This window comes from Neodiprion lecontei, chromosome 3, assembly GCF_021901455.1.
Source record: "Neodiprion lecontei isolate iyNeoLeco1 chromosome 3, iyNeoLeco1.1, whole genome shotgun sequence".
Taxonomy (NCBI): domain Eukaryota; kingdom Metazoa; phylum Arthropoda; class Insecta; order Hymenoptera; family Diprionidae; genus Neodiprion; species Neodiprion lecontei.
Window position 1 is genome coordinate 32,575,609 of NC_060262.1, and position 27,776 is coordinate 32,603,384.

Consider the following 27,776-nt stretch of genomic DNA (forward strand, 5'->3'; position numbering starts at 1 on the left):
CTAACTTTCTCGAAACTCTAATTCTCAGACTTCGAATCCCATAAAATAAAAAACAATACATAACAACTGTTGGGAACTAAGACGAAAGAACACGCGGGGGAATTTTCGGAACTAAGCTTTTTCTTCGCTTAGACTTTTTTCAGTGTTCAAAAATAAACCAAAACTGTGTTCAACTTACGCCGATAAAAATCAATGAAAATGTCACTGATTCGATTTTCCGTAAGAATGAGTCTTTTAAAAAGTTTAAAAAGTTTTTTAAAGTTTGGCTGTTATTTTTCACCCTTGCTTTGCAAGTTCTTCTTTACTCAATCCGAGTGTACTATTTTTTTTTCTTGTCACCATCTTTACTATTATTCCTATGATTGTCTTTGTTTTCTAAAGAGTTTCGATGTAGTAATCAATACTGCTTAGATTCTTTGAGAGGTTCAAAAGTATTCACGGAAAAATGTTTAGCGCGTCTTTTTCCGGGTGTGCAAAGTGGCAAAAGTAAAGTCCGAAGCCGCGGAATGAGAGGTGGTAAGGGGATAAATGCTTCGAACTGATTTTGTTCATAGCTTCATAGCAGGTATTTAGGGTCAATTCATGCAAAGATTTTCTTCCGTTTGGCCAGTTTACAACGTTTCGTTCCACGTCTCTGTGACGCTTGACGAAGATAGGAAGAAATTGACTTCTTCCTTATGTTGTCTAATTACCGGTAATCACTTACACACTGTAACTTACGAGCCAGCATTTTATTCAATAAAACAAGGAATATGTGTTTTGTCTTTGTGAGCCATGAATCTCTTTCAAGTAAATCGATGTACCAAATATGCCTTGATGAGGGAAATAATTGTAGAAAGTTGCGTTGGAAGTTGGGTCGACGAGTCTTCGCGTGTTTTTTTTTTAATATATGACTGGAATATTGCAAAAGGATCAAAGCTTTGCGAAACGGTGGATTAATTTCGGTATGACAAAGCGCTGTTGACCTGGTTTGAGATTATCTTACCGCCTACATTCTGTCCTTTGATTCGCAACCCAGGGCAGATTTATACCCATAACGAGCACTGCACGATCTCTATGATCTCAACAAATTGGATGTACCTATAAATCCGAAGCACCATCGCCAATCAAACAATTTGTTCAACAATCTCGCATGGTAAGCTTCTTTTAAAGCCCTCTTCTTCCATTCGCCGAGCGTCGTTCATTAGCCACCCTATACGCCTAATGGAAAGCTGTTCTAAAATCAATTAGCCAGGTGAATGAACTTTGGCCCGGGGTTTATCGCCCTATTTTCAGCATGTATGAATTTCCTGGTAATACAACAAAGATCGGCCTTCGCAAGGCGTTTTCGTAACGCCTCCTCTTAAATTCATCTATAATATCGGATTGTGAAAGGGGTTTTAGAAAGCTTTGCAAAATAAGGTATAGATTGTAATTTTCGGTGTACACCATGTCCTTTTTGTTTTACGAGAAAAGTGTATCAGCGTCATGTTTTAAATATCTGCTGACGTGGTGAAGGGTGTCTTTATCAACGATCTCACTACGACGAGAAGACCCTTCAGGCGCCGAGACAAGAGTCTGTGGCTAGCGAATGGTAACCCGACGAAATAAATTTCATTCGGAATTCTCCCGAGAATATACCCACACCGTGAGAGTTCTAACATTGGCTTTAACGCAGAGAGAACACCACTGCACTATACACGTACAAGAACATTCTCACAGGATTGCGGGTACCCTAAATGACGTGAAGTTACGCCTCGGGAACCCTTCTTACTTCTTACTTTGACGGCTTAGTTTGGGATACGGGTCAAGAGGAGCTCCGGTGTTGGAATTATACAAGAAAAATAGAAGAAAAATTCTTCCACAATTTCAAACTTTGTTGCAGAGTTTGGTTGGAATTATGAATCGCAAAACGACCGATTTAATATATCGTCGACTTCAGGCAAGAGAATTACGTTGGTTCGATACTGTCGGAAAATATTTTTAAGCAAAAATTTCGTTACGGTTCTTGCGACGTGTTTCATAAAAATAAATTGGATAACGTGATCTTGATGGACACAAAATTAAATAACGCGGGCTTTTTCGGGCTTTTTCGGGCTTTGAGAGACGTCGTACTTACGCACGTTTTATCCGTAAATCTATTACACGCTTTCTGAAATATAATAATATTTCGTTAAACATGTGGTATTTCATCGACGGTATTAAACTTTTCATGTCTAATACATACGATGCCAAAACGTGGCGAGACTGGTTGAAAATTTTCAAATCAATATCTGCTCCAGGCTTTCCCGTATTATTTTCCCCAGTTCGAATTTATAAAGTCGGCAGTAACCACCTCCAAAGATTTTCGACAACAGGGTTGAAACGATCTTCAGACGTATTTTGAAATCGAAAAAGCACGGCGCCTGAGATCGGACGTCAAATCTCGGTCAGTTCGTACAAAATGATCAATAACTTGACGGCGATCTCGTTGGTACAACAACTCTCAGGAGCCAATAAAGCCATAATACTACGGGACACGATCGGCGCCTCGCTCAACCTCAACTTGAGCACGTATCGCGTAAGGAACGCACGTCCAAATTGCCTACGCGTTTGTTATCTCCTATAACGTAACACGAGCGTATGCGTGTATGTTTACGTACGTACGTGAATTTTCACTCACAGGGTTTGTACGTATTTACCGACTCTCGTAACCGGGAAAGCACGAACCCCGAGCTTTCGAGCCTTATTTGCAATTAGTACTCCTCTGCGGAGGCAATTTCGCTTCTGTGCGTTGCGTTCAGTAGCGTCATGCGGAAATTTTGATACTTTTCGCCTGAAAGCTTGTATGTACATAAATTAACGCGTGGGGGTAAAATTTTATCATATACCGCGTACAGATTTTTGTTCCAAGGCAGTTCTGACGATACGAAAATTTAACGTTCAGTTTTCGGTAATATTTGGCAATTCGATATATTTATGTCATTCATTCACCAGAATAAAATTTTGTATCGTTTCATGGGATTGTTTGTGAGATATAAGCGAATACGTCTTCGCTCGTTTTACACGTATTCTTATCGAAGAATGGCTGAGAAATTGAAGTTATCAATTGAATTTGTTATGAAGTGACATTGAAATTTCTTTACAATTTTTTTTTGGCCGTAGCAGCAAATCTAATAATAATTGATTGAGATATTTCAAAATTATTCGCCACTTCCATGATATTGGAAAAAATTATTTAAAAAAATTTATACGCGTCTGAGATTGTATCCAGCTGTGCAAGCCATAACACGTTGTGACGTGGCAACAGCGCATCACATTCGTAAAACGTGAAATTGCTGTATTGGAGTTATTTTTCGGTTGTAAATTAAAAAAAAATGGATTTTATGCATGACAGATCTTGGTAGTACATAAAGTGAATTTAAAAAGCTTTCACAATAACGTGACGCGACGTTGCCAAACTCTGAAAAACCCAATACGCTAGTCAGACACGCAACGCAATCGAATTTTTACTTACTGCGTAACGCCGTTGAAACTTCCTTAAATTCACAATCGAGTGTCGATGTTACTATCCCCAATTCATAAACTCGTTTCTTTTAACTTTTAAATAATAAAGACGAAGTAATTAACCTTTACCGTACCTTTGGGGTGCGATTCACCCTAACTGTTCTTCGGTAAAACGATAATGACTTTTTCCAATACTCAGAAAAGGATTCTATTAAATAAAAGTAATAACGAAATATGCTAATTTGTTGCACACACCTCAAAATAATACAACACGATACACACGGAGTGGATTCCACCCCGGCATTAAAACTCTTTATACATCAAAACCTCCTCCATAGAAAATCGAGAATTTTTTTTTTTTGAACCTTTCAAAATAAGAAATTACAAAAAAACGTTGTCAATTTTCTATGAAGCAGCACGTGAAAAAGTATTTAATATAGAAGCAGTTTCAATGCTGGGGTGGCATCCACCTCGTGTGTATCGTGTTGAATTATTTTGAGGTGTGTAAAGGAAATGTTAATCTCTGCTTATATCCCAACACGTTTTATTCGACAAAATCTCACATTAGGTACATACGTGTCAACGAAATTTGAAAAATATTAAAATCAATATACTTTACCTAACAGGGCGTACACGTGTAAAGTTAGCTCATGTTTCGCTTGAGGTGAAATCATCCTGTCAAAGTTCACCTGTACAGAGTACGTTTCATCGGCCCGGCGGTTTCATTAATTATTAGCGAGCGATCGGTCCTCTCGAATCCCTTTCCGCGAGAAAAAATTCAGGGTTTCATTTACACGGGAATAAATTTTTCCAAAATTCCTCCCCTGAGGTTAAATTTGATTAGAAGCGACGCCTGTAACACGTACGCTCGCCAAAATATATGAATAACAAAAATCCCAGGATTGATACATTGTTATAAGCCATGAATGAGAAAGTTGTACGCTCGTGAAAACCTGCCCCGAAATTCAGCGGAGGAACGTACATCGCATTCGCAACATGCGAGGCAAGGGTGCGGCGACAAAAGGCCCTTTCACACGTGACTGTGTGCCTATAGAGTCGGGCGGTTTTCCCCATCGACAGGACTCATCAGCCGCTGTAACGAGCTCTCCGTATGACCGACATGACGAAACTGATCAAATTCTTCCTATTCAATTCACCTTTCAATCTAGCGGGAATTGACGAACCTCGTATTATTAGTATTGATTTTAATTTGGAGGAAGATCAAGCGAAACCTCATCAGTACAAGCGGCTTATCGTTTGAGCTCGGAATAAAGCGCATCAAGCCAGTGGCTAAAAATTGTCGGTGTTCTTGTTTCGAATTTGAGCAATTCGGGATAGCTGCATCAGCAAAAAAAAAAAAAAAAAAGAAAAGAAATCGAAGACAATCTGAATTTTAAGCTTCCTTTGGGGTTCATTATTTATATCTGATTGTAAGATGAACTGCAGAAACTTGAACGATATTTCTCTTCGGGTTATATTTTACGCGATTTTGTGCTTCGATCGCTGAGCAGATGTTTTTGTCGATGGAGCATTATACCAAAAGTTTCGTTTCTTTGCCGTTCGTCTGAAAGAGACATTTTCGGGGGAAAGGGAAAAAAAAATGTTTGAAAATGACCAACGTATCGCCCACGGTTTTCAGCCTCAGGAATTGATTCAGCTAGAGGGGCGGCTTTATTCAAATTCCACGTCCATCACGAGGCGAAAGAATTTTCGGCTTCTTATAGAACTGAAGTTTCCACTTTGGTTCAATGATTTATTGGGTTTACCGACGGATCGAGTCTCTATCAACTTTTTTTGTAATAAAATTTCTAATAAAGAATCGGCGTCGTGATATCACAATGTATAATCGAGTTCGAAATTCGAGGGTAAAGTTTCGCTTTCATCTTTCGATGCCCTGCTGATATTGCTGAAATTTTTTGTCACAATTGAAGCGCTAAATTTGAGTTCGTGACTTAAACTTTGGCATATAAATCATGCAATATATTACCTCAATCGACGGGTAAAGAAGAGAGGGCATTGAAAACAAAGCCCGTGAATAGCCATTATATGAGAAAAAGCACGTCGACGACAAAAAATGATCTCGAGAAAAGCCTTTGAAATACTACTAACCGGTAAGAATAATTTCATTAGCTTTGTCTTGACTTTCCAGCTGTTTATCCTCGTACAGTTACACAGAAATGCTTTCACCGAGCTGGACTCACAATTAGCTGGTAGCCAGCGTCGAAAACGTGCCGCTGAAACTTTTTCTTCGACTCGAACAACGAACTCTGAAATCATCAGCGAGATGGCCAATGCGAAAATTATACCTAACTGGGCTGATTGATTTTTCTAAAGGAGGAATGGTGCAAGCATCGTTCTGACTGTGATAAATCAATACAAACGGAAAGTTTTTGTTTCGATAAATATGATTACGTCAATTGCTCGCGAGAAGAATTGTTGCAACAAATTCAAGGTTGTGGGCAACAATTTTACTCGTAGCAAAAAGGGTTCAGAATTTCCGTCTGGTTCTTCTCCCTCGATTCATTGCCTTTTTCAGTTCAAAACTTCCCATTTTTCCCTTTGGAAAAAATTGGAGAAAAAAGAGTTCATGGGACTTTACGGGACTTCACAGGACATGAAGAAAAAAATGGAGGAAAAAGAATTCATGGGACTTGATGTGATTTCATGGGACTTCACGGGATATAAAGAAAAAATAGTCACATTGCATGATCTGCTCAGTTGCGTGAATATGTGCATGCAATTTTCCGGAAACGTGACCGTTGGCGAATCTTCGTCGCCCCCTGAAAGTCAGTTCGGGAGCAGCAAAATGACCTCTTTTCCAATGACGGATGCCCGTAGAATTTATTCAACATTAATTGCCCAGCCGAGCAAGCATAATTCACTTTACACAAAATTTTTCTCTTGTATTATAAATCTCCGCAAGTTCAGACCATGTGATTTAATGTAACAGAAAATAAATATGACTTTTTAAATCTGGTCTTGAGCACACCAAGAAGTTTCAAGCATTTACCGCCCTGCATACTTTATAACTTTTGCAAAACTTATTAAAATTCGACGAAAATTTTTTTTTCTTCTTTCCTCCACGCCTCTGAAGCCATGTCACTTTCTTATATGTGCCGCATTCTTATCGAGTACTTCATTTTACGATCCTGTCTAAACGTAATTAGCATATTCGGTGCACACATAATGCGTCCACGAATGGTTAAAGCTCAATTTCAATTGTTTCACATGCATGTGCATCACGCAGTGAACCCACGGCTCAAATAATCCACGTATTTGACTCGATAGCCGTAAAAGTCGGGGAAAGAGTAAAAAATGAATTCTACTCCATCGGCCATTGATTTGTAAAAATCTATATCTGGATCCAGGGTCGTGGAAAGAGCTTCGCCTCGGTTATGAATCACGATACACAGTCAGCTCTCTTTACAAGCTTAGGTTAACGATTTGTCTTCCGGTTGGCGGGTTGAAATTTTATATTCCTCGCTCCCTGTTTTTTTCCCTCCCCATCTCGCGGGGCCAAGAACTGACCTATATATATAATATGAAATCAATTGTCCGTATATCCTCCAGAATTCCGGTGAAATCACTTGACCGCATTAGATGATACTTGCAGGCTTATGCACTCGGCCGATTTGGCCGAGATATATGCCGTGAAACTTTTCCAACTCCGAGTACTTTTGGTTATAAATTGGCGATAAAATTTTATACACCTGAATCAAGCGAATGGAATTAGGTCCGTGAACTTTTGCGGTAACCTGCATATCCTAGAATTCCTTTCGCAATCTTTCGCCGCCAATTTTTCTTTACTTCTTTTTATTTTAACCGTTCTTCGTAACAATCATCGCATTAAGCTGACATTCGGGTGAAAATTATGAATCTCCCGAAATTTATCAATTTTCTTTCAAGTATAACAAGCTGGCGCGTTTGACATTTTAGATCGTACCGTTGATGGATTTCCGTTGTAGTCTCGATGAAATTACGTGTAAGTCCTTTAGTTCCTTGGCTGAATTTAGATTTCGTATAATGCATGAAATACGTGACGCGATCGGAGTTGTAAAAATCTTGTACGAGTATTGGTTTGCCGTAATCCTGGCTCACGACAGATTTACCGGGATCTCATAGCGAAATGAGACACTCTGGTAATTTTCCGACAAATCCTCTGTGAAACGGTTGCCTATTTCTGCCTATTTCTTAGTGATTTTATAATGATGGTACAAGGGTGGCTCTGAAAATTACGTCGTTCAAAGGGAAAGCTGGGTAGAAAATATACATCACAAATTCTCGTTCGTTCCTAAGCAGCTGTTTACGGGTAATTATTTCGCAAATATTCTATGAACGTCTCTGATATTTGCGAATTATATATATTGGCAAATTAACGATTTCGAAATTCGGATGGAAGACTTGATTCGTCGATGAATTTATCGAAATTCCAAAACACTTCATGCAGCAGTGCATTTTATAGAAATTCACAGCGTTCAGTTGGTATGAAGTGGAATACCGATCGGTTCATGACGTGTAATCAAAATTTTACCCGTAATCTGTTGAATTTTCACGCACCTGACTCTTTGCAGTGGTGTTGAAAATCGATATCATACCTAAAAAGCACGTTTACAGCCAGCGGATCAAATTACTAAACGCAAAACCGGAAACGCGCACTACCGGAACTACAAATTACTACCTTTTACAAGGCATGTAGGTACATTAAGAAGTTTGAGATGCTGCGGAGTAAATTTTGCCTCTGCAAAGTAGTAAAAGGAAATTTTACGACGCTCTTAACACCCTCGCAGTATTTCTCTGGCTCATATGCGAACTCACATACTTCGAGCTTTCTCGCCACTGTATTACATGCAAGTGTTCTGCTCCTTTCCGCCGTAAGAACTAAACGCACTATACATATACCCTGGGATTGAAATAATTTTTTTTCTCCTTCGTCGAAATTCCGCGCAATCCGAATCAAGACGTAGCGAAAACCCGAGAAATAAAAATCACTCGACTGCGGAGCTGAAAAAGCTTTTATCCAGAAACACGTGAGCCTTCTATAAGCCTTCGCGTTGTGTTCAGTCGGAAATTAGAAGCTGAATTCTACGGCTGTTCGCCCACCAGGCGGCTAAACACTTCCGGTTGAAGTCTAAGCTCTGAGACCGGAAACTAACGCCGTGACGGCGATTCTACTTTGAGGAACCGTCTGCCGCTGATGCAGAAAGTCGAAACTCGCATCGCGACGTTTCGCGGTACTCCGAAGACCCACAATTCTGTACGTGGGGGTTTCAATTTTCTCTTGAGAGGTCTCGTACGTACGTGTAATGAAACTTGTACTATTTCTTGATAGAACTAGTGGAGCCTCGGCTGGATAAACGGGGATCGACGTTACGCAGAGAATGTAAAAGAACTTTGTCTGCAATTTTGTTACAAAAAAATTTCGCTTCGAGGCTTTCGACGATTCGAAGAATCTGAAGAACCTGACCACCAACCAGTCTTCCGTATAACAAGTTCTTTTCCAATCGAAATTATACGCGCGGATTACAATTGCGAATTCAAGGATTACAGTTGTGATACTTAAACCTTAAGAGACGACAGATCACGTTGAAGACAGTAAAGTTTTATTCCGCAGTATAAATTGAGGATCGTGAAACTCGGACTGATCTGATTCCAGCTCGTGTAATGCCTCGCGAAATGGCGTCACCAAAATTCGCCTCGATGTGAACGCTTCCAAGTATTTATAATCTTCGTTTCGCCGTTAATCTCCGTGTATATTTTACACGTTGTACAAGAAAGTCTCAGGAAGTTGTACACCAAGAAAAAAAAGCGGTTGCAGTTCTTGGCGGAACGGGAAACTGCAGATGTCATTCTTACGACGCGACGCGAAGGAATTAGGACCTCGGCTGCATTTAACGACCCGGGGAGAAAATAGAACGCCATAGTTAATCGTCTTTTCGAATGGTTCGGCTGACGCCGCCGCGCCGGCGAAATGACAATTAAGAACAGTCTTCGTTGATCGCGCGGCTTGCGGAAAGGTCGAACCCACAAATCTGTGGGAGACCTCAGAACGTCCTTTAGCCTGGATCTGGAGATATCTCCCGATCCGTATCGTACCTACGTAGCTGCGTAGTGGTGGAATATCGTCACGAGTTACCAGGGCGCAAAATTTCCTCGAAGAAGAAAGAAAAACGCAGCCAGCCGAATCTTGCGACGGAAGAACAACTCGGACCACCGCCGGAAGACAACTTGAACGGTTACTACACGTAGTCTGGAGTGGGCAGAGTAAGGTCGAGGGCTGGGAAAAGAGAAAATGAAATCAGAAATGAAAACCGAAATGGCAAAAGGAGAGAGAGAGAGAGAGAGACACGAAACATGGAGCACAAGATTGTTTCCTCTCCAATATAACCAGCGTGTGTTTTATCCTCACAGATGCACGATACATCCATTTGTCAACGCAGGATACAACCAGCAGCCTGAGGGCTTCATGCCTGGGGGAAAATATGGGACATATACATACTTTTCACCGTTTTTAATAACTTATATTGCCGCGGTGCCGTTGCTCCAGGGGATCGAATGAATGATTAATTCAAGCTAGCCCGCTGGCTCCTTACCACCATAATTTACGGGGTCTAACGTGGTTCAAGGTACGGCGTCTGCCTCCCGTGTGCTCCGTGTGCTTTGGAGCTTTCATCCACTTTCCCTTCGTTCCGCCTCCCCTCCTCGCAGTCCCATCTCCAGACTTTTCAGCCCTGTATTTTCAACTCCTATCGACCGTAACGACGACGGGACAGGACGTCAACCGGGTCGCCATCGGGGGTAGGCTCGATGTGCAAGCGTGTAATCGGACGTTGGCCTATTTCGGTCTATCTTTGTCACACGATACGAACCGCCTTCCGCCTTTCCTACGTTGCACCCACACCGACTCCTTGACGTGTTTATACATCTGAAGGGCTCGGGTCGCACGCCTAACAACGGCGCTCGGTGTACCTCGGTATATTTTGAATCCAAGCATGGGGTGAAAACGCTGACAAACCCTCGCTATCCCCTTGAGAATATGACGCCGGGGGTGCAGGAACATCGTCGACTTGGAGCTGCGTGACGTCTCTTACCTCGACTTTCACTCTTGCTGACAATGAATAGAATGCGATATCTAGTCATGTTTATCGGCTTCTTACGATCGATACCTGCACTCGCTGTGACAGTACACTTCTTTTTCCGTACCGCAGTCTTCGTTTCTTCACCTGCGGTCAGTCACCTTAAGTCTTTCACCACCGTGTCTTGCTTGACAACTTTATCTTTTATCGCGATTTTCGTACCGTCAGTCTTTTTCAGCTGCATTGCACACCGCGTGTACTTCAGCTTTCGCAGCTAACAAACTCGTTTGTCAAATTTTCGAATGGCTGCAGCGTAGGGAAAGACCATAAATACTCCATAGCGTTTGAATTTTTTTACTTTCAATTCTTCTCCTGCGTCTGCCAGCGAATTTTAAACACGTGCATGTTAAACACCTCAGAATTTTCGTCGCAAAGTGCGTGACTGAGGCGAGTTTGGAAGGTTGCAGGTTCGTTGTCCTACAGGGCTTTGCAAATATCATTTTCTTAGTGAAATTCATGAGTTTATTTTGGCCCGAAACACCAGTTGTGTGTATAAACGACCCGCTGCAGGGTATCGACTCTCACTATGAACACCAGGGTAAAATCATTGTCTCTGCAAATTTAATCCGCAAAATCTGTGCCTGAGATACGCATGCGAGTGCGTTGAATGTGGGCTTCGCACTTGCGAATCCTTAATCACAAACGACGCTTGAAATTTCACTCCCACTTAACGAGTTAGGAAATGGCGAACTCTCGTGCTACAATACTCAATGCTCCGTTTGAACCTGCCGAGGGAAGTTAGCGTTCGGAAAATGCGATCATGATCAATGCCGGAGAGACCGAGGACCCGGAGTGAAAGCCTTGTCTGTTGTACTTTCTCGTCAAATCATCGCAAGTTGCGTCAAAATCAATGCGGCGCGCTCGCCGCTGCAGCTTTGCACGAATACCGAACATGGTCATCGACCGCCCCTTGACCTACTCATGGCAAAACAGGTAGGAATTCACTCTCAGATTTTGTCTGCACGTGAAGTATCAATCGCGGCGTGTAGCTCACAATTGCGAGTACAACGGTGCGTAGGGCAGCTAAATTAAACCTGAAAGTTAATTCTTTTTGTTCGTCAGTTTTATTTTTACGCCAATGTGAATTTTCTCGTTTCAAAAGCGAAGTATGAATTGACGTACATTTTTTTGCCCGATCGGAATTTTACCGCGAGCTCGTTAAATTTCACGCTTCCGATGTCTCGTACACCGTGGTTGGACAATTTTCGTTCGAGTTTGAAAAGCTGGATTCGATTACGTAGGCTCTACCCGATTTGAACACATTTCCGTTCCACTGACTTCGGAACGCGGATTGATCGTGTCAAGATCGAGGAATAAATATCACGTAGCGAAACTGCTGAATCAACACCCAAGAGAAAAAAGGTCTTGAATTTGCTTTCCGGTCGCGTTTTTTCGGCAAGTACGTGCAGACAATTTGATCCTGTATCATCCGAACCTTGCCGGTTGGGGGAGAAAAAATGAAGAAGAGACATCTCATCCCTCGAACTTGGCATCGAGTATCACTCTACACGCCTATGTAAATCCGCACGTTTTACCAAATTTCACTGCTTTTTCATGAGACGGGAATTTCCGGAATGTTCGCGGTGAAGAATCGCAGAGACGTCGGTACGATTCGGACGTGTATGCACGAGGTAAAAGAGTTTCGGTTTCGTGTACATCTCCTAGAAACGTCTATAAATAGGTGGCATACGGACTCGGTGGCCTAGTTTTCTCCTCCGCATTGTGTGTGTATAAAGCACTGCAGCGCGCATTTCCCCGTATTTAGAGCCGAAATTCAATTCAGATTTCAAAGTTAAGTTCGCGATGGAAAATTTCAATCTTACCAAGGAACGACGAACGTATCCTTTCAACAAAGGCCGCGTAATCGGCATTGAATATTTTTCCCTTCGCCTGCGAGAACCGTCGCATAACAACTCGCTTCGCGTATCCAGGGTTGAGAGTCCGGGACGATGTCGGTACGATCAAAAAGAACTTGTGTAAATTCGTCACTTCTTCGAGCGATATCGTAATTGCCGGAAGCCGGCTCGGATTTAACTTTCATCGGTCCATAAATTATTCATTCTTGATCGTTTCCGTTTCGTCGAATTGTTACGGCTTCCTCGCATAAATCAAACCCTTGATCTTCAACGATCGATCTTCAATTTCGCATTCCTCTTTCTATACTTTTTACTCCGTTTCTCCCGCTTCACTTTATTTCACTCTCTCGTGCAATGCACACATTTGGCGATACAGCCGCCATGCGCAGAAACGGAACTTCGCGATATTGACATTTTCTTATTTTACTTCAACGGTGTAGTGTAAGATTTGAACTTGAAAAAATAAATTGAATTCCGCGCTCAATCGAGGGGTTTTTGTACCTATAATTTTCAGTTCGCATCAATTCGCAGTCCGTAATATAATATAAAAGCACCTTTCAGCCATCGATTTCCAGTGAATAATGGTGTTTTGATAAAATTCCGTCGGATTACTAAAATTACTAAAATGCTGATTGATATTGTCAGGTTTAGCTTAGAAGGGACAATACGAAGAACCTGGATTGCAGTCACGGTCTCGGGCAGCGAGCGAGGGGTTCGAGTCTAGAGTTTAATAAAAGAATTTGAAATTCTATTCAGGATTTCTGGACCGGTTGAAGGGGGGAGCATCAAGATCAAGGGAGAAACGGTGCGAGTATAATATGTATATATGCCCCCTCGACTCCGTGCTGACGTATTCAAAAAATTAAATCCTCGATTCGACGATTCTTTTATTATCATTATTATTATTATTATCATTATTGCTATCGACGTCATCATCATCATAATTTTTATTCCGCCGCAAAGCCGCCGAACCCTCAAACTTCCTGTCGAAAGGCACTTCTATACTGTGCTGAATCTGCCATTCATTTTTATACCTAACGGTACTGAGAACGTGGCAAAAAAAGAAAGCCGCAGAAGAAGGGTTCCGACAGCGTGAAGGTTGTAGAATATTGTAGAGCTGTGACTTGCAACTTGGTTTTTCCGTGCACGTGTTGCGTAGGTTTGACCTCATGATAATCCTGACACGGAATGAGGTGGCAGAGTTGTAAATTTTTCATCGCAAACGTCGAGATCGGAGAAAAAAAGTGTGATTAGAAACAAGGTGCAAGAATGTACAATCTGTCATAATTTTTTTTCTTTTATCTTGTGCGAATTACCTGTACCAGGTATATATTCTAGCGACTGCACAGTACGAATTGAAGCATTCGTATAATACCGATTGAAGGAAAAATTTTTCAGCCACAAATGACATCAGCATATAGAAACGAAAAATATAGTGCATGAATTAAATTAATTCGTTATAACACAAAGGTACGTAAAAATATTTCGGCCTTGTTATATGCGCTTAGTAATTGAATTGAATTATACGTTACTGCACAGAGTCAGAATTTTTATAACAAAGATATAATATATATATTCTTGGCTTTCAACCACCAGTACAGATGCAAAAAAATCGCGTTTTCTGTGCGTCGTTGTTGCGGTTTACACGTTATTGATTCAAAGTGCAATTTTCGAATGCCGGTGTGGGCTACAGGGTTTGAGGATTCTTTCTCATTCGATCAGATTAATCCTTAGGCTGCACACCTGGGTCAAAATGACCCCGTAGCATGTTCATCGTGAATTCTATGTGAAAAACATCCGAAATAATAAGATTTGATCCAAGATAAATAATGAAATATCGTGAAATCGTTGATTCATTTTTTTTCCAAAAATTCAAGTTCACTCACGAGAATAAATATCTTTCTGTCATGGCGCGTTACCTCCATATGTTTTTTCTTAAATATCCGTGTTTTGAGAATTACTCAATCAATTTTCAGTTCAACGTATTGAAAATGCAGTGAGTTATGATATTTTGAGTAGAATGATCCATTTTCCGACGTTTTATTGTTTTATGGATTTTTTTTCATGTTCAAAATCCCTTTCTGCTAAAGATAACTAATTCACTTTGAAATGTAGTACTTAAAGAGTATCCCGGAATTTTTTCAAGTTATTTGAATTCACATATTCGTTTCTACGCAATGATTTTCGATCTAGGGTCACCAGCGACTCCAATCTTATACACAAGAGGTGTGCAGCGTAAAGGGTTAATGGGAACAAAGCGCAGCAAAGGAAGCTTAAAGTACTATTGGCGCTGAGCAAAAACGAAGGAAATATTGCACAGACGACGGGATTACCTCGAGGGTTGAAATGTTGCGCGAAGTTCTTGAGCAGTGCTTCATCTTTTCCTTGAAACTACACAGCGCGTATCTGGAAGCGAAAATAACCGACTTCGTCGTGGGTCTCCACGTGGAATCAGGTATATTCTCCCTCTCGTACTTACAATTAGGATAGGCGTAATTGTTTACATCCTTTGATGTCGGGAGCAGATATTGGCGTTTACTTGCACGTAATGCTCTCGGTAGATTATCCAAGTGTTATTGGCGATCGGATATCAAACGGGTTTTCACTCCCCTGTCACGCTCAAGCCTAACGTCATTCGAAATAGCTGATCGTCGGGGAAGCCGTAAAGTAGACGATCTTCCGAGTAGGTAACTCATTTCGGAAATATACGCCGTGGGCAGAATTTTGATCGCAAAACACGTCATCTCGTTCCTGTATCACGCTCCAATCGGGATCGATAGGTTATCGGCTGCATCAGGATGCGATGTAATATTATTGGGGTATTGCAGCGTCGAGATGAATGAGAAAAATCATGGTCTTGACACGAGTCTCAGCCTGTTACTTGATCCCGATACCGTTTGACGTCTTACATTCGGTGCCTGACATTCATTTCCAAGTCGGATATGTTCGTTGGGCGTATATTTTTGTTTCTAGAATATTCTATGTGGTTGTAGAATGTCTGTTTTGAAATTCCGTAGCGCATCTTGATCGAGTAGTAGGTTTTTTTTCTCTGTGCGAGGCGAATGGATATCTTCTGGAGCAGATTGTAAGAGCATGGATTTCAAGATTTCATCGTATGAGCGATTATCGGATATCCGTGCCGAAGGTGATAGATCGAGCTTCGATTCATCCTTCCCGCTGAAACGGCTATTTTAGAAGAATATTTTTCTTAAATCAGAGAACGATTTGTCTTATCTGTCACTCGGCACTGCTGCAGATTCATGCCGGCAAACAACAGCCGTTATTTTTCGTTTTCGTGCTGCATTCGCGTACCTACACTTTCTCACTCGTACGCACTGAGAATCGCGTGGATTATCCATAAGTAAAATTTCTGACATTTCGCGCACTCGAGGGAAAACGAAATGTTTGAAAAATTCAAGTCCAAGCACCCTTCGAGTTCGCACACTGTGATTCTACCCGAGACTGAGTGAAACAAGGAGCTTATCCACGTCTTCGGAGCTACGCGAGCCAATGAAGATCGTAAAATTTACGCCCCACGCGCCGTCAGCGAATAATTCGGCATTGAAAACTCGCGGCGAATAACCACATTCCAAACCAAGGACGGCTTCCATTGGCCGCGGCAATTAGATCAGCCAAGATATCTTACTGCCGGTAACACGAATCTGACTAATTGGAAATTCACAGCCAGCGAACATTAACGAAGTACAACTTTTTTTCGGTTCCGATAGGTGCTTTTTCACCCCTACAGAGATCCTCTTACCGCGTAAACTCGATCACGCGTTACGTCGATTCCATTTATTAAAATTTACCCTCCGAGCGGTGGAACTGCACGGGAATACTGAAGTAAATTTACCTCTGTATCATAAACTTGCACTGTGTTGATTGGCGTGCTCCGTGCAAGCTAAAACAGTCGGATCGCACTGACTAAACTTGTGTTACAATTAGTCTTGTTCACAGCTAATATCAACGGTAATATACAATTCAATTTCAGTTTAGTTTCATGTAAATCGCACGATGAAATCCCACCAAGTATCGTTCTCGGTATTCTTTATCGCGGACTCTTTTCTCACCTCCTTGGTCGCTTCACTGTTACGCGATTCTCTTTCGTAACCGTATCAAGCATAGCCCACGATCAGATATGCGGAATCCTGGCATCCGTTTTTCAGATAGCATGGATTCTCGATGGAATACCGATACACCCGGAACTCACGTGGATCTGATCCAGCATGCCGATAGCAAGGATTGTATCTCGACGGTGTAGACGAATTTTCTGTTCGTGCCACGGGGATTCGGTACTCAAGGAAGGCTTCGTCGTCGCCATGCTTCTTCGTTCCAATCTCATTCGGTCGACCCGCTAACTGTAACGAAGTGAGGTTAGGGATGTTGTGCTGGGATAAATTATCTTGGAGAATTTCGGTATTACGCCAGCTCCTGGACGTGCTTTCTTTTGTCCTAATCTTAGCACAGCCGGAACTGTACCGGCATTAAATGGGTCACGCGAGTCTCGGAGATACCGAAAAACCCACTTTTACGAAAACATGAGAAGAAAAACACGCCGCCGAGAAACACGAGCAAAAATATTTTTAAAACTGTGTTTCAATTTAGTGCTCCTTTCTTTGATATGATAAGGTTTGGCAGAGGCTTTTTTTTTTTTTTTATCGAACAATAAGAGGCAGATATTTTTTGAAGCGCCTTCACGCTTCGCTTTGCGAGCCAAGTGCAGAGGGTATGAAATATTCTCATTCGCTTTCTTTTCAAGAACAACGAATAAACTTCTTCTAACCTTGATCGTCTTCATTTTGTATCTCGATACCGAAGAGTGTTTGATTTATTCACGGCACTGTGACTGCAATAAAATGACGCGACGTATATAATCACACGACGGGGCTTCCGATACGAAACGCGACGCTAATTAGACGTTGGTTCTGAAATTTTATGGATATCTGGATCATAAATTCTACCGTTAAATATAATACGGCCACGCCAATAATGAGCCCCCGTAAGCACGTTGCCGCGACGAGGGTGTATTGCAGGTACACGACAGTTCCCATAGCTTATTTCATCCTCTCAACCACCGAGCCAACTTCCGCTTTAACCATCTTTCGATCCTGCACTACCTTGCTGCGTCTCGTGCACGGTTTAATCCACTTGTCTCTCGATATTGTCAACGTCTTATCACTCATAGCACAGTGCCGTTAGAAGCAACGCTGCAGTATTGCGATAAGAGTACAGACCTACCTAGTGAATTGTATTAACGAGAATCAACCGAGTCTCATAGACACATCCTCGATTGAACACGTGTCTTAAATGTGGAAGGGGGGCATCAATTTCTATTTGAGCCCACCTTATTGGCGGATCTTTCGGTAATCAATCCAAGTTCTTGGTCAAAAAAATTTTACGTTCACAAAGTCGATCGCCGATCACGTAGCGGACGAGAACAGCAACAGATCTTGATTTTCATCACGCTAAAATCCTAAGCCGAGATAATTACCGTGTGCCGTCAGGAGAAATTTACCATCTGTTAGACTCCCGAGCGAGGGGAAATTATTTTACACTGGTTTTGCTCGGCAGCACGTTACTTCTACCTCTTATCTTTCTCTTAACAGGTTGTACTCCGTCATAGACTACCCCTCGCTTGCAAAATGCTTCTACTACCACTACACGCCACCGGCACACTCTACCTACGCTTAAACTTACCCTACCTCTTGCAGTATTCGTACTTCTTTTATACGAGTAAACGTTCTCAAGTCTGATTTTACTGTACACGGCAACTAGTGCTACTGTCACAGCGGGTAACCGTTCTAGAGGAAGAAAAAGGTACACTCACTGTCGCAATCGTAATCGTCTTACTCTCCAACCACTGAGACGTAGACGGTAAGTTTCAACTGACGTAGATAACGTATCGACCTTCGACGTCGCGCCAAGTTTTACAGTGCAACTTGGAAGGCTATCCGCATGTGTTATCAAAAAAAGCTACTGGGAAAACCCGACGAGACTAATTCTCACGCGGTTATTACACGCAAGGATTTTAGAAACACACTACGAGTACTTCGGGGTAGATGGAACGAACAACGTCCTAACAAGGAATGTTAACTGAATAGATTTGTGTCCGAGAGGCCAGTAACTCGGTTAGGACTTTGATAATGACCACCCCGTTACCAGTCGTGCGTTATCCCTTTCGAGGGTGGATGAAGTCAGGCTGTATTATTTTACCTCCGTTATTATGCAAACTACGGTACGTATTTTGCACTCGATTCGGGGATAAGGGTGGCTCTCGTTTAACAATAGAAGTACAATAAAATACGAGGTTCTTACTCTGAGGAAAGTCTTTTATATGGCATTACCGTTGGATATATGTGTATACTTAACCCATAACAGCGTGGCATCTTGCTCTATCATTTAACCGTCGAGTACATTTAAGTAACAACATACAGCGTTACATAGAAATTATTACTATACCGTGCTGGTGGGTGAACGATCGTTAACCGAAGGTCCACGAAGTAACGGTGTCCTCAGGGTATGACAAAGCCAGATATAAAATAGGAAGGATCTCGATCTTCCGCAATGCAAAATTCCTAATTAAAGGGATGTTTCATGCACACGTGTGATGGAGCAGGCTGAATTTGAGTAACTGCGATGGTTGAACAAAGAAAATTTCCGGCTGAAGCAACGTGATCAGTATTCCGACCGGCAATCTTAAAGAGGTTGTCTTTACTTTCTGGAAACTGAATTACGCCGAATTCTCTTAAATTGAATTCCTGCTTTGACGATTTGTCTGTGTATTGAGATTTGCCGCGGGGAAAGTTCCGTGCTGGTTTTTGACAATGGAAACCCTTGAAACCGTGAATGTTCTAAGACGGTATAAGCTACACATCAAACGACACGTGATACGCGTCTTTGACTTTTCTCTCGGTAACGAACGATCACCGGAATGGTGTGCGGAAAGCTACACATACTTAAGCGTCAAGATGAATGATCTCGTGCGATTTAATGTCATTAGGAAATTATGGCTCTCTGGTTGTTTTACGGCACGGCTAGAACCTAGGACAAAGTAATCTGTTCACTCAGAGCTAAACCGTTTCTCATTCGCATAATCTTCTCGAAACTTGTGCCGCTGCCAGTTGTAGATACGTGTATCCATTGATTCCTGCATCGTCGTAATGGGTTTGGATGTAGTAAAGTCCAAGAACGTTTCCAATATCTTTCGGTTGCGTGACTTGTTCTTCGCTTATATGAATGGAACGGGCAACAGAATTTCCCAGTTTCTTCCCTCGTTCCTATTTTTATTAAATTCGACTTTAGCATAAAGCCCCTGTTCCGCTCTACTTAACCTAACCTCGAAGGTTCGATGATTGCTTTTTCACGTCTCGTGTATCTCCTTTGCAGATAATTTCACAGATGGGATGCATAAGCAATGCAGCTTTCAGCTGAAACAAGGTAGCGTCGACTCGCCACATACATTCACTGCAAACTTCGAGGGTCTAGTTTCTTCACTTGTCGTAAAGTGTGTTTTTCAATTACGCCCTTACCAGTCTATTCACACGTGCCTTTTTTTCCCTGCGATTGAAGCAGCACCGGAATTCGATTGTTAATTCGTTTTATAACTAGATTCGCGAGTGTCATTCAAGTGGAACTAACGGATACCGAACTGCGACGTACGTAATTGATTGAAGCACCGCTCGGCGTATCCCCAAGAAATTTTATCCTGCACCTCCCTCGCATTTAATGAAAATCTATCGTTTCTTATCATTTACTTTTCCCCTTAGATATCCCTCGAGTGTCCGAAGTCGAGAAGATCGAATGACGGTGGTTCGTATTACGATTCTCTCATTACCTTAAGTCATTGATCGTATAAAAAATTGCCGGAAACTACAGCCACGCCGGATATTTCGTTCTTCAATTCGCTTCGTTTTGCTGCCACTCCGGGTACGGACTGGAAAGAGCTGTATGCACGTAAATGTGAGTAAACGCTACGTATTTACGCCCACCGTTCCCAGAATCAATTTCAAGCTCCGCAATCAGTTGAATGCGATATGCGTGCTTTCACGGAAATAAAAAACTCGATAAATGCAAATTGCTATCGATCGCGTTCGTCGGCGTACATTATTCCCTAATTTCGGAACGATAGTCAGCTATTTACGGTAGGTGATATCGCGACAAACCTCGTAAATGTGCGAGATCGCTAAATTTGTAACCGAGGTACGATACTTCATTAATTCTATTTATTTATTCATAAGTATATTTTGTATACCTTTATGCGAGATGTATATCTCAGGATATTTGTTGGGGGAATCAAGTGAATCATACTGCATGAATATTTCAACATCCCCGTACCTACTTCTCTCTCTTCGTATCTTAGATGAGACGGGTGGCTCGGATGGCGTAGATCCACTTCAAATTCGAAACAAAAATACATGCATTTCATTTACATTTATACATTATACGTATTCAGAGACGAAAATACCCTGTCAAGCGCAGCCACGATTCGTCAATTTTCAAAAGTTACGTCACCCAGCTTGAACTCCTTTGTTAAAATAATAGGCGGTATCGCAGTTTGACTGTGGCTCAACCTCACACGACCTCGGGGCTTAGTTATATCGGTCTGCGATCTCTCAAACCCCGAGTGCCCAACTTTTCATAAACCGTACTACGCCAGATCGATATAGAAAAAATAGATTTCTTAGCCCGGTAACGAAGAACGTTTTCAGTCGGCTGTGCGCGAGGCTTCCTAAATACGCAAATCAGAGAGACAGATAGAATCCAAGATTTCATCCGGAACTCACCCGAACCCTCTTCTCAATACAAATCATACGGTATACTTGACCATCAAATTTAAAAACCTCGATTTTGCGCGTGAAATTCATTAATTACGACAGTTCGATGCCAAGGATTTACAAGATGTAATTACGAAATCCTTCTTCCTCCGATCTGACTGGGGTGAGAGACGAAGAAGAAGAAGAAGAAAGAAAAAGGAAAAACCCCTAACGGCAGAGTTTGATAGAATGTAATTGAGGCAAAGGCATTCAGTGCGAATTCGAAGTGTCGCTTGGTGCGTTGGAGGGTGAATTTTCAACGGTTTCGACGATCGCGAATTTTATTTGAACTTTCGACAGGGCGCAATTTATCGGCACCCGTGATCGTATAATGGACTTCAAGCTTGTGATTATCAGCGCGAGGTGAATATCGTTAGTGGATTTTTTGACGGTCCAGTAATTATTATCTCTCAGGTCCCTTTTTATCCGAAGAAGTGCCGAGGTCATTGTCTATTCCAAATCCATTCACCCGAATCCTCGAGGTCACATTTTTTTGTACACACCTTCCAACAGCTTCAAGAGCTCACGATATTCCCACGCATAAGCGCGACAATGTTGACTTAGTTGTTTGAACAGTAAACGTAACGTTCAGTCCCACTTTACAGGTAACCAGCACTGTGAGCTCGCATTGTAATCGAAATCTTGTATATTACATATTGTGTAAAGAGAGCAAATAATCTCCGGCTCGCGTACAAGAATCCAGAAATAATTGGATTTTTAATCACCAATGTTCAGGTTTGTTGACGGATAGAAACGATCTCGTATCGTCATATTATCGTTCAGTATCAACAACACTGCAACTAGTATCCTGCTAAATAAATGCACAAAAATTGATCGTACTCCTAAAGTTCTGTGGTTCCCGATTACACATCAAGTATCATAGTTGTATAAAAATCTGTTCACCTTGATTTAGCGGCGTCATGCAAGCACGTGTATATAAATGAATTATGTATCGTGGATACGGAGAAAAAACATCAACATTCATCGCACTTTGACACGTTCTAAAAGCTTTCCCAACCAAAGACTCTGACGAAGTGGTGAATGAAAATAGGGAGATGAAAAAATAAGTCCGAATTTCTAAAGCCTGTAAGTTCGCTAACGCTCAACCGTTGAGATGACAATCAGTTCAGATCATCCGGGTTGATTAAACTTTCGGGGCGGTGCGTAGTTCTGCGTAATTAATTTCTTATTAATGCGCGTTGGCAAGTTGAACTGCGCTGAATCACGGAGACAGAATTCGGAACGCAGAAGCTTATGCAATTATCCTTGCCGTCTATGGAGATGAACCGTTGGCCTGTATGAGCAAAGCTCACAGTTTCTGCCGAAACTTTCTAGCGGTATAAGAAACGGCCGCAATCAACTCGTGTAACTCTTGGGAGTGAAGTTCATTACCCAAATGATTCGGTGGCGAAGAGGTTTTCCACCCAGCGGAGAGAGGCGAAGTAATTTCAATACGTACCTACCGAGGGTCGCGAATCGTTTTAAACCGTGCAGACATTCCGCTACATCCGCTTCTTCGCCGTCTTATACCCATTTGCCAAATGAACTTGCAACGCCTAATTTAACGCGTTAGACTCGTTCGGTTTCTTGCCTTTCCAACGCCGCCACGCACTTCGATCAATCATTCACTCGACTGACAATGAGGCAAGGCCCCTTTTAGTTTTGGATTTTTGGTCCAGCCCGCAGCGCGCACCGCCTTTGCCACGGGCGTGAATCCATCACCCGGATAATCGGCGTCCTGCATGTTTTACCCGTCCCGATCCATCCTTCACAGGACCTTTGTTACGATCTATTATCGACCGCGTTACCCGAGTATTTCTTTCCCGGTGGACGCGTATAATGTACGAACGCATCTTATTTAAATGTAAAGTGTTTTTTCGTTTTTTCGTTTTCCCCTTTTTTTTCTATTCTATCTTGTCGGTGAAAAAATGTCTGGAACCGGTCGAGTTTTTCGTAATATGAGCTCAGACTTGCTCGCTGTTGCCGCGCTCGCATCAACTTGGTAAAGGAATTCAACTCAAGCTCGAAAGTTGCACGCCTATAAATAATCCCTCGTACTTCTAGATAGTTTCAATTTCTGAGGATAGAAGGTCAACATGATGATGAGTTTGGATTAAGTTCGCCATTTCGGACGGTTGATAACTTCTAGGATTGAAGTATCGCGGTTAGGGGGAAACAAACTGAAATCTTAGAGACAAAGACGATATAATCAAGACTAGATTGAGGGATGTAACGAAAAGTGAAAAATTACCACAGTGAATCACTGTAACATTCGCTGGCATCTCTGAAATTTATTCAAAATTCGGTAAATGTTATTATATTGCGGAGGTATTTGCATTGATAAACGAAAGCAAGGATAATCACGATGTTAATCAGGATCCATTTAACCATCTATTGACCGTTGCCAATTTTCGGATGAAAATGATTACCATTATTTTGCTTTTAGATCGCATGTAGCCGTAGAATCATTGCTGCTTTACAAAATGCTACCTCTATGTGAGTTGATTGCAGTTGCTGAGAGCAATAAAATATAATCGCTTTTATTCGCGTTAGCAATAAAAATTGAATGTACATTCGATTCTAGAAGCTTGTGTCACTTGTTCGACTACAGGAAACTTGGCGAGGGTGGTTTGGATTATGGTGAGAACTGGAACTAAGGAATGGAAAGTACTTAAGCCCGCTGATACGAAACAGACCTTGTGATCTTGTTAAAATACACCGATTATAGGTGTACGTTGAATAAATTGATTCAACGAATTAAACCAGTTGAAAGTCTACACGCTAAGCCCTGGGGGAATTACCTGTAGGATTTTAATACTCCTCGGAAACAAGAGATTCCCGGAATTTAGACTGGATTAGTATAGAGCCTCCAGATTGAGAACGTATACAACTTAATTAAAGTTTAAATAGCGACTTACACCGGTATAATTAACTTCTGTACGATGCGTCAGTATCTGCACAACCAAATTATTATCATCTAACGCTAGGTGCATATTCTACTTACAAAATTGAGTGCACTCGACCTTTGCACCCTTGCCTCACCTACCGAACCAGTAACAGAGTTCGTCGTAAGTTAAAGGTGCAAATGCAGTTTCGTCACCTATAATTCAAGCTCGTCGGGATTCTCCAGCACTGCAATGTGTGCAGCACCAAACCGCGGGCTATTCGGCGAGAGAAACGCCTCAGCGAACATGAATCAGCAAACTGTTTCGGTTTGATACGGGTTATATTGTCGAACATACTCGGCTGGTCTGCAATTTGAGCAAGTATTACGGATCTACGGGTCCCTGTGGCTCACGCACATCGATCCTCATCGCTCTTTTGCATTACGTTCATGTTCAGGCATGGCATGAAGCAGTCGTTTGATATAGCTGATATTGACACGGGCGTAAAAAGTTCAACTCTTTCAACGAATGCGCCTTTCTGGTTCGAAAGAAACTTCTTTCGGAACGGATAAACTTCTAAAGGAGAGTCGCGTATGTTCGAAGAATTTTTTGTAATAACGTTATTTTATTAGAAAAGTTTTCTGTAACACGCTCTTTTTAAATAACCGATATTTCGGCTGGTGACACAGTGGAAATGATAAGAATGACGGTGTTAACACAGATTGAAATGATCAAGTGTCAATAGAAGAGAACTTATTACACAGCTGCACGATTCTCAGTTTGACTCAATCGAATATTTTAAAGAACTGCAAGCTGTTTTAATAAATCCTCTTTATTCAAGGCTACGTTAATCACATCGAGAAAGTTAACTAAAATTTGTGAAAATACATCGGTCACTCGTCATTGGCCTAGGACTTTACACGTGATTACCTAAAATCTAAAATCATTTTTTCTTACTTTGTTCAATCGAATTTTTCACGGTGAAAAATTAATATTAGGTTTTTCTCTCATATACTATTCTGTGGTTCAGTCTCTTAGCTTTTGAAGAAAAAAAAAAAAAACCTTCTACGACAAACAAAGTTCTGGGGTAACACCTGTGTTGGTTATTTTTTTCGTACAGATAATGTAGAGTCCTAGGCTTAATCAGTTTTGAGTGAATAACGAGGATTTATGATCTCGGTAAATTACCTCCGGTTTTAAAACCGCTAGAAAGTTAAGAAAGGTAAGACGGATTTAAGACTATTACTTGATCGGAAGATCCTGGTCGATAAACGAACTCAATCATTCAACGTCAAATGCCCCGCGGGCAAGGGATAATAACTAATCCTTTAATCGTTTGGCTCGAGTATCTTAAGGTTAAACAGATTTTCATGAAAATCCTTGAACTGATCAAGTCAGTGATTAAACATTGATGAAATAATGCACTTGTAAGTGTGAAGTGGGTGCGTACAGCGCTGAGTTAACCCTGATATACCCCATGCACGTGTCAAGATAGCGGGACGATAAACACGCAAGGTGAAAAGGTTTGAATTTACGTACCTAAACGGCGATCAAGCTGACATTGTGGTTTAACAAATTAAGTTGGAGAGTTGGAAAGAAAAATGAAGGAACAAAAAATTGTTGGATCAGATTACTTCCAGCCGGTCTTTCAGTCCTCGATCCAACTCCTCTTGAGGCTCAAAACATCCATTTTCCAATCCGCACTTCCAAGGAGTAGGCACAAGTATTAATCGGCAGTAATTAATTCGTCCTGTACAACTTTAAACGAAGAATCGCTTGGTTCTTACTAATCTATGAACACAAAATCCTGTCCCTTCAAATAAAATACGAGAAACAAACGAACAACAAAAAAAATACTGTTTTTTTAGGAGGGGGGAGGGGGGGGGGGGCAGAATTTAGTGCAGCTTCGGTGAAGATTCCAGCCGTTTCTCTGACTCTATAAAAATTATTTCTTTTATTCACAACGTCACTATTTCTCACTGAGTAATGAAAGTTTTTTCAAATTCAATACCGAACTGCAGATCACGGTTATTACGATTAATTGTAACAGTTTTCCGGTTTCAAATCTGCGAATTCACATGTTTCCTACATAAGAGTTATGAAATGGTTATTCGTGAAAGCGCGAGCTTCGTGATAATTTAACATTTAAACAAATGTATGCAAAACATTCCGGTCAGCTGGCCATTTTTACTACACTTGTTTAATAGTGGACGCTGTTTTTTCGGGCTCGACTTCCCTCAATTCATCCCGTGCACCTCGGCTTCGGGTGCCCTCGTGTCTATCGTCCAGAGACCGACATCGACACGTGTTCGCACGCCCGCGTTGTTTCCGCGACTGAACTTCGCCCAAGAGCTTCCAGGTATCGAAGCGCACGCGCCATTTGTCCAGCCTATTCGAGCTCGGTTCGTCTTATCGGGCTTAAATATTCGTCGGTACTTCCGGAAGTACGAGCTGCCGAAGTAGGCAACGTTAAGGGGTAATACCACTGTAAAAACCTAAAAAATGCACCGTTTTTACGGATGGAAGAAAAGGTAATGATATACTAATATTTCAGAATGGCTCCGGTGTTACCATTTTTTAATATTTGTTGATAATAATTTTCTTTAATATACTTAAATTTATGCCTAATAACTTCCTTAAATATTATTATTTTATTTACTTTGCTTCCATCCGCAAAAAAGTGGTGAAAAAAAGCGCTTTCATGACGTTGCGCTTGCAGTGAAGGCCTCTGAAATGCGGCCGCCTGTCCTAATAATACACCCGGTATAACTTCCGCGGTTTAAGTTCCGCATAAGTACAATTCGAATACGCAAAAGAAAACGTAGTGGCCACAGAACTATTCTACATGTGCTTTCGAAACTTTTCCATACGTACAAGGCGTTGTAAAAGTGCTATGCAACTTTGAACAGACTTTTATCTAGCAATCCGATTTTAAAGTTTTGTAGGTGTATTGAATTTTCACATTTCAGCAACTTATTCAAATTTTGGATTGAATCGTAACGGTAGAGGAATCGTTTCGGATGATACAAATTTTATGAAGCTATTGCTTCTCCGTCGCCGAATCAAATTATTATTTCAAACGTGAAATGCGCATTCAGCGCCTTTTCGTTTTCTGAAAAACGGGACGAATGAATCCAATTCACAGCAGTCTGACGAACCCTGTATTTTTTCACTTTGATCAAAACTAGGGTGCGATTGATCCCCTTGCATTATAGTGGATTTGTTCCCCATCCGGTAAACATGGAAATGCTAAAAAAAAAAAAAAACCATTCCGTTCAATCGCATTTGGAGGGTGAAAATCCAACTCTATCCAATTCAAAATATACCAGCGTTTTGTCAACCGAAATTGGGTTACAACTCTAGAATTCAATCTCCGTGAAATAAATGGTAAAAAATGATAATTGAATGTTAATAAATACGCATAAAAAATTTTTACCTTTCGAAATACCATCTTTTCAGTCCATCTCGATTCATCCACTTCCCGGATTTCGCAAGTATAAGAACGCTGAGTCTGCTTCGCGGCAGTGAGCCTTAGCCTTATTGTTAGGGTCCAAGAACAGATTCTTTGAAAGTCTATCACGAGGATAAGTTTTCTCTCAAAGAGTTGCCGCGAAGTGTTCATCC

At 41.5% G+C, this 27,776-nt stretch overlaps 1 protein-coding gene across 2 annotated transcripts in view; it reads right to left on the reverse strand.

Moving 5' to 3' along the window:
• Positions 1 to 26,464, reverse strand: part of LOC107220165 — a 50,414-nt gene extending 23,950 nt beyond the window's left edge. For both annotated transcript variants that reach the window (XM_046734489.1, XM_046734490.1), the window contains exon 1: positions 25,692 to 26,464. The gene's annotated coding sequence lies outside the window, so the exon portion shown is untranslated. The remainder of the gene's footprint in view (positions 1 to 25,691) is intronic.
• Between the last annotated feature and the right edge of the window lie 1,312 nt (positions 26,465 to 27,776).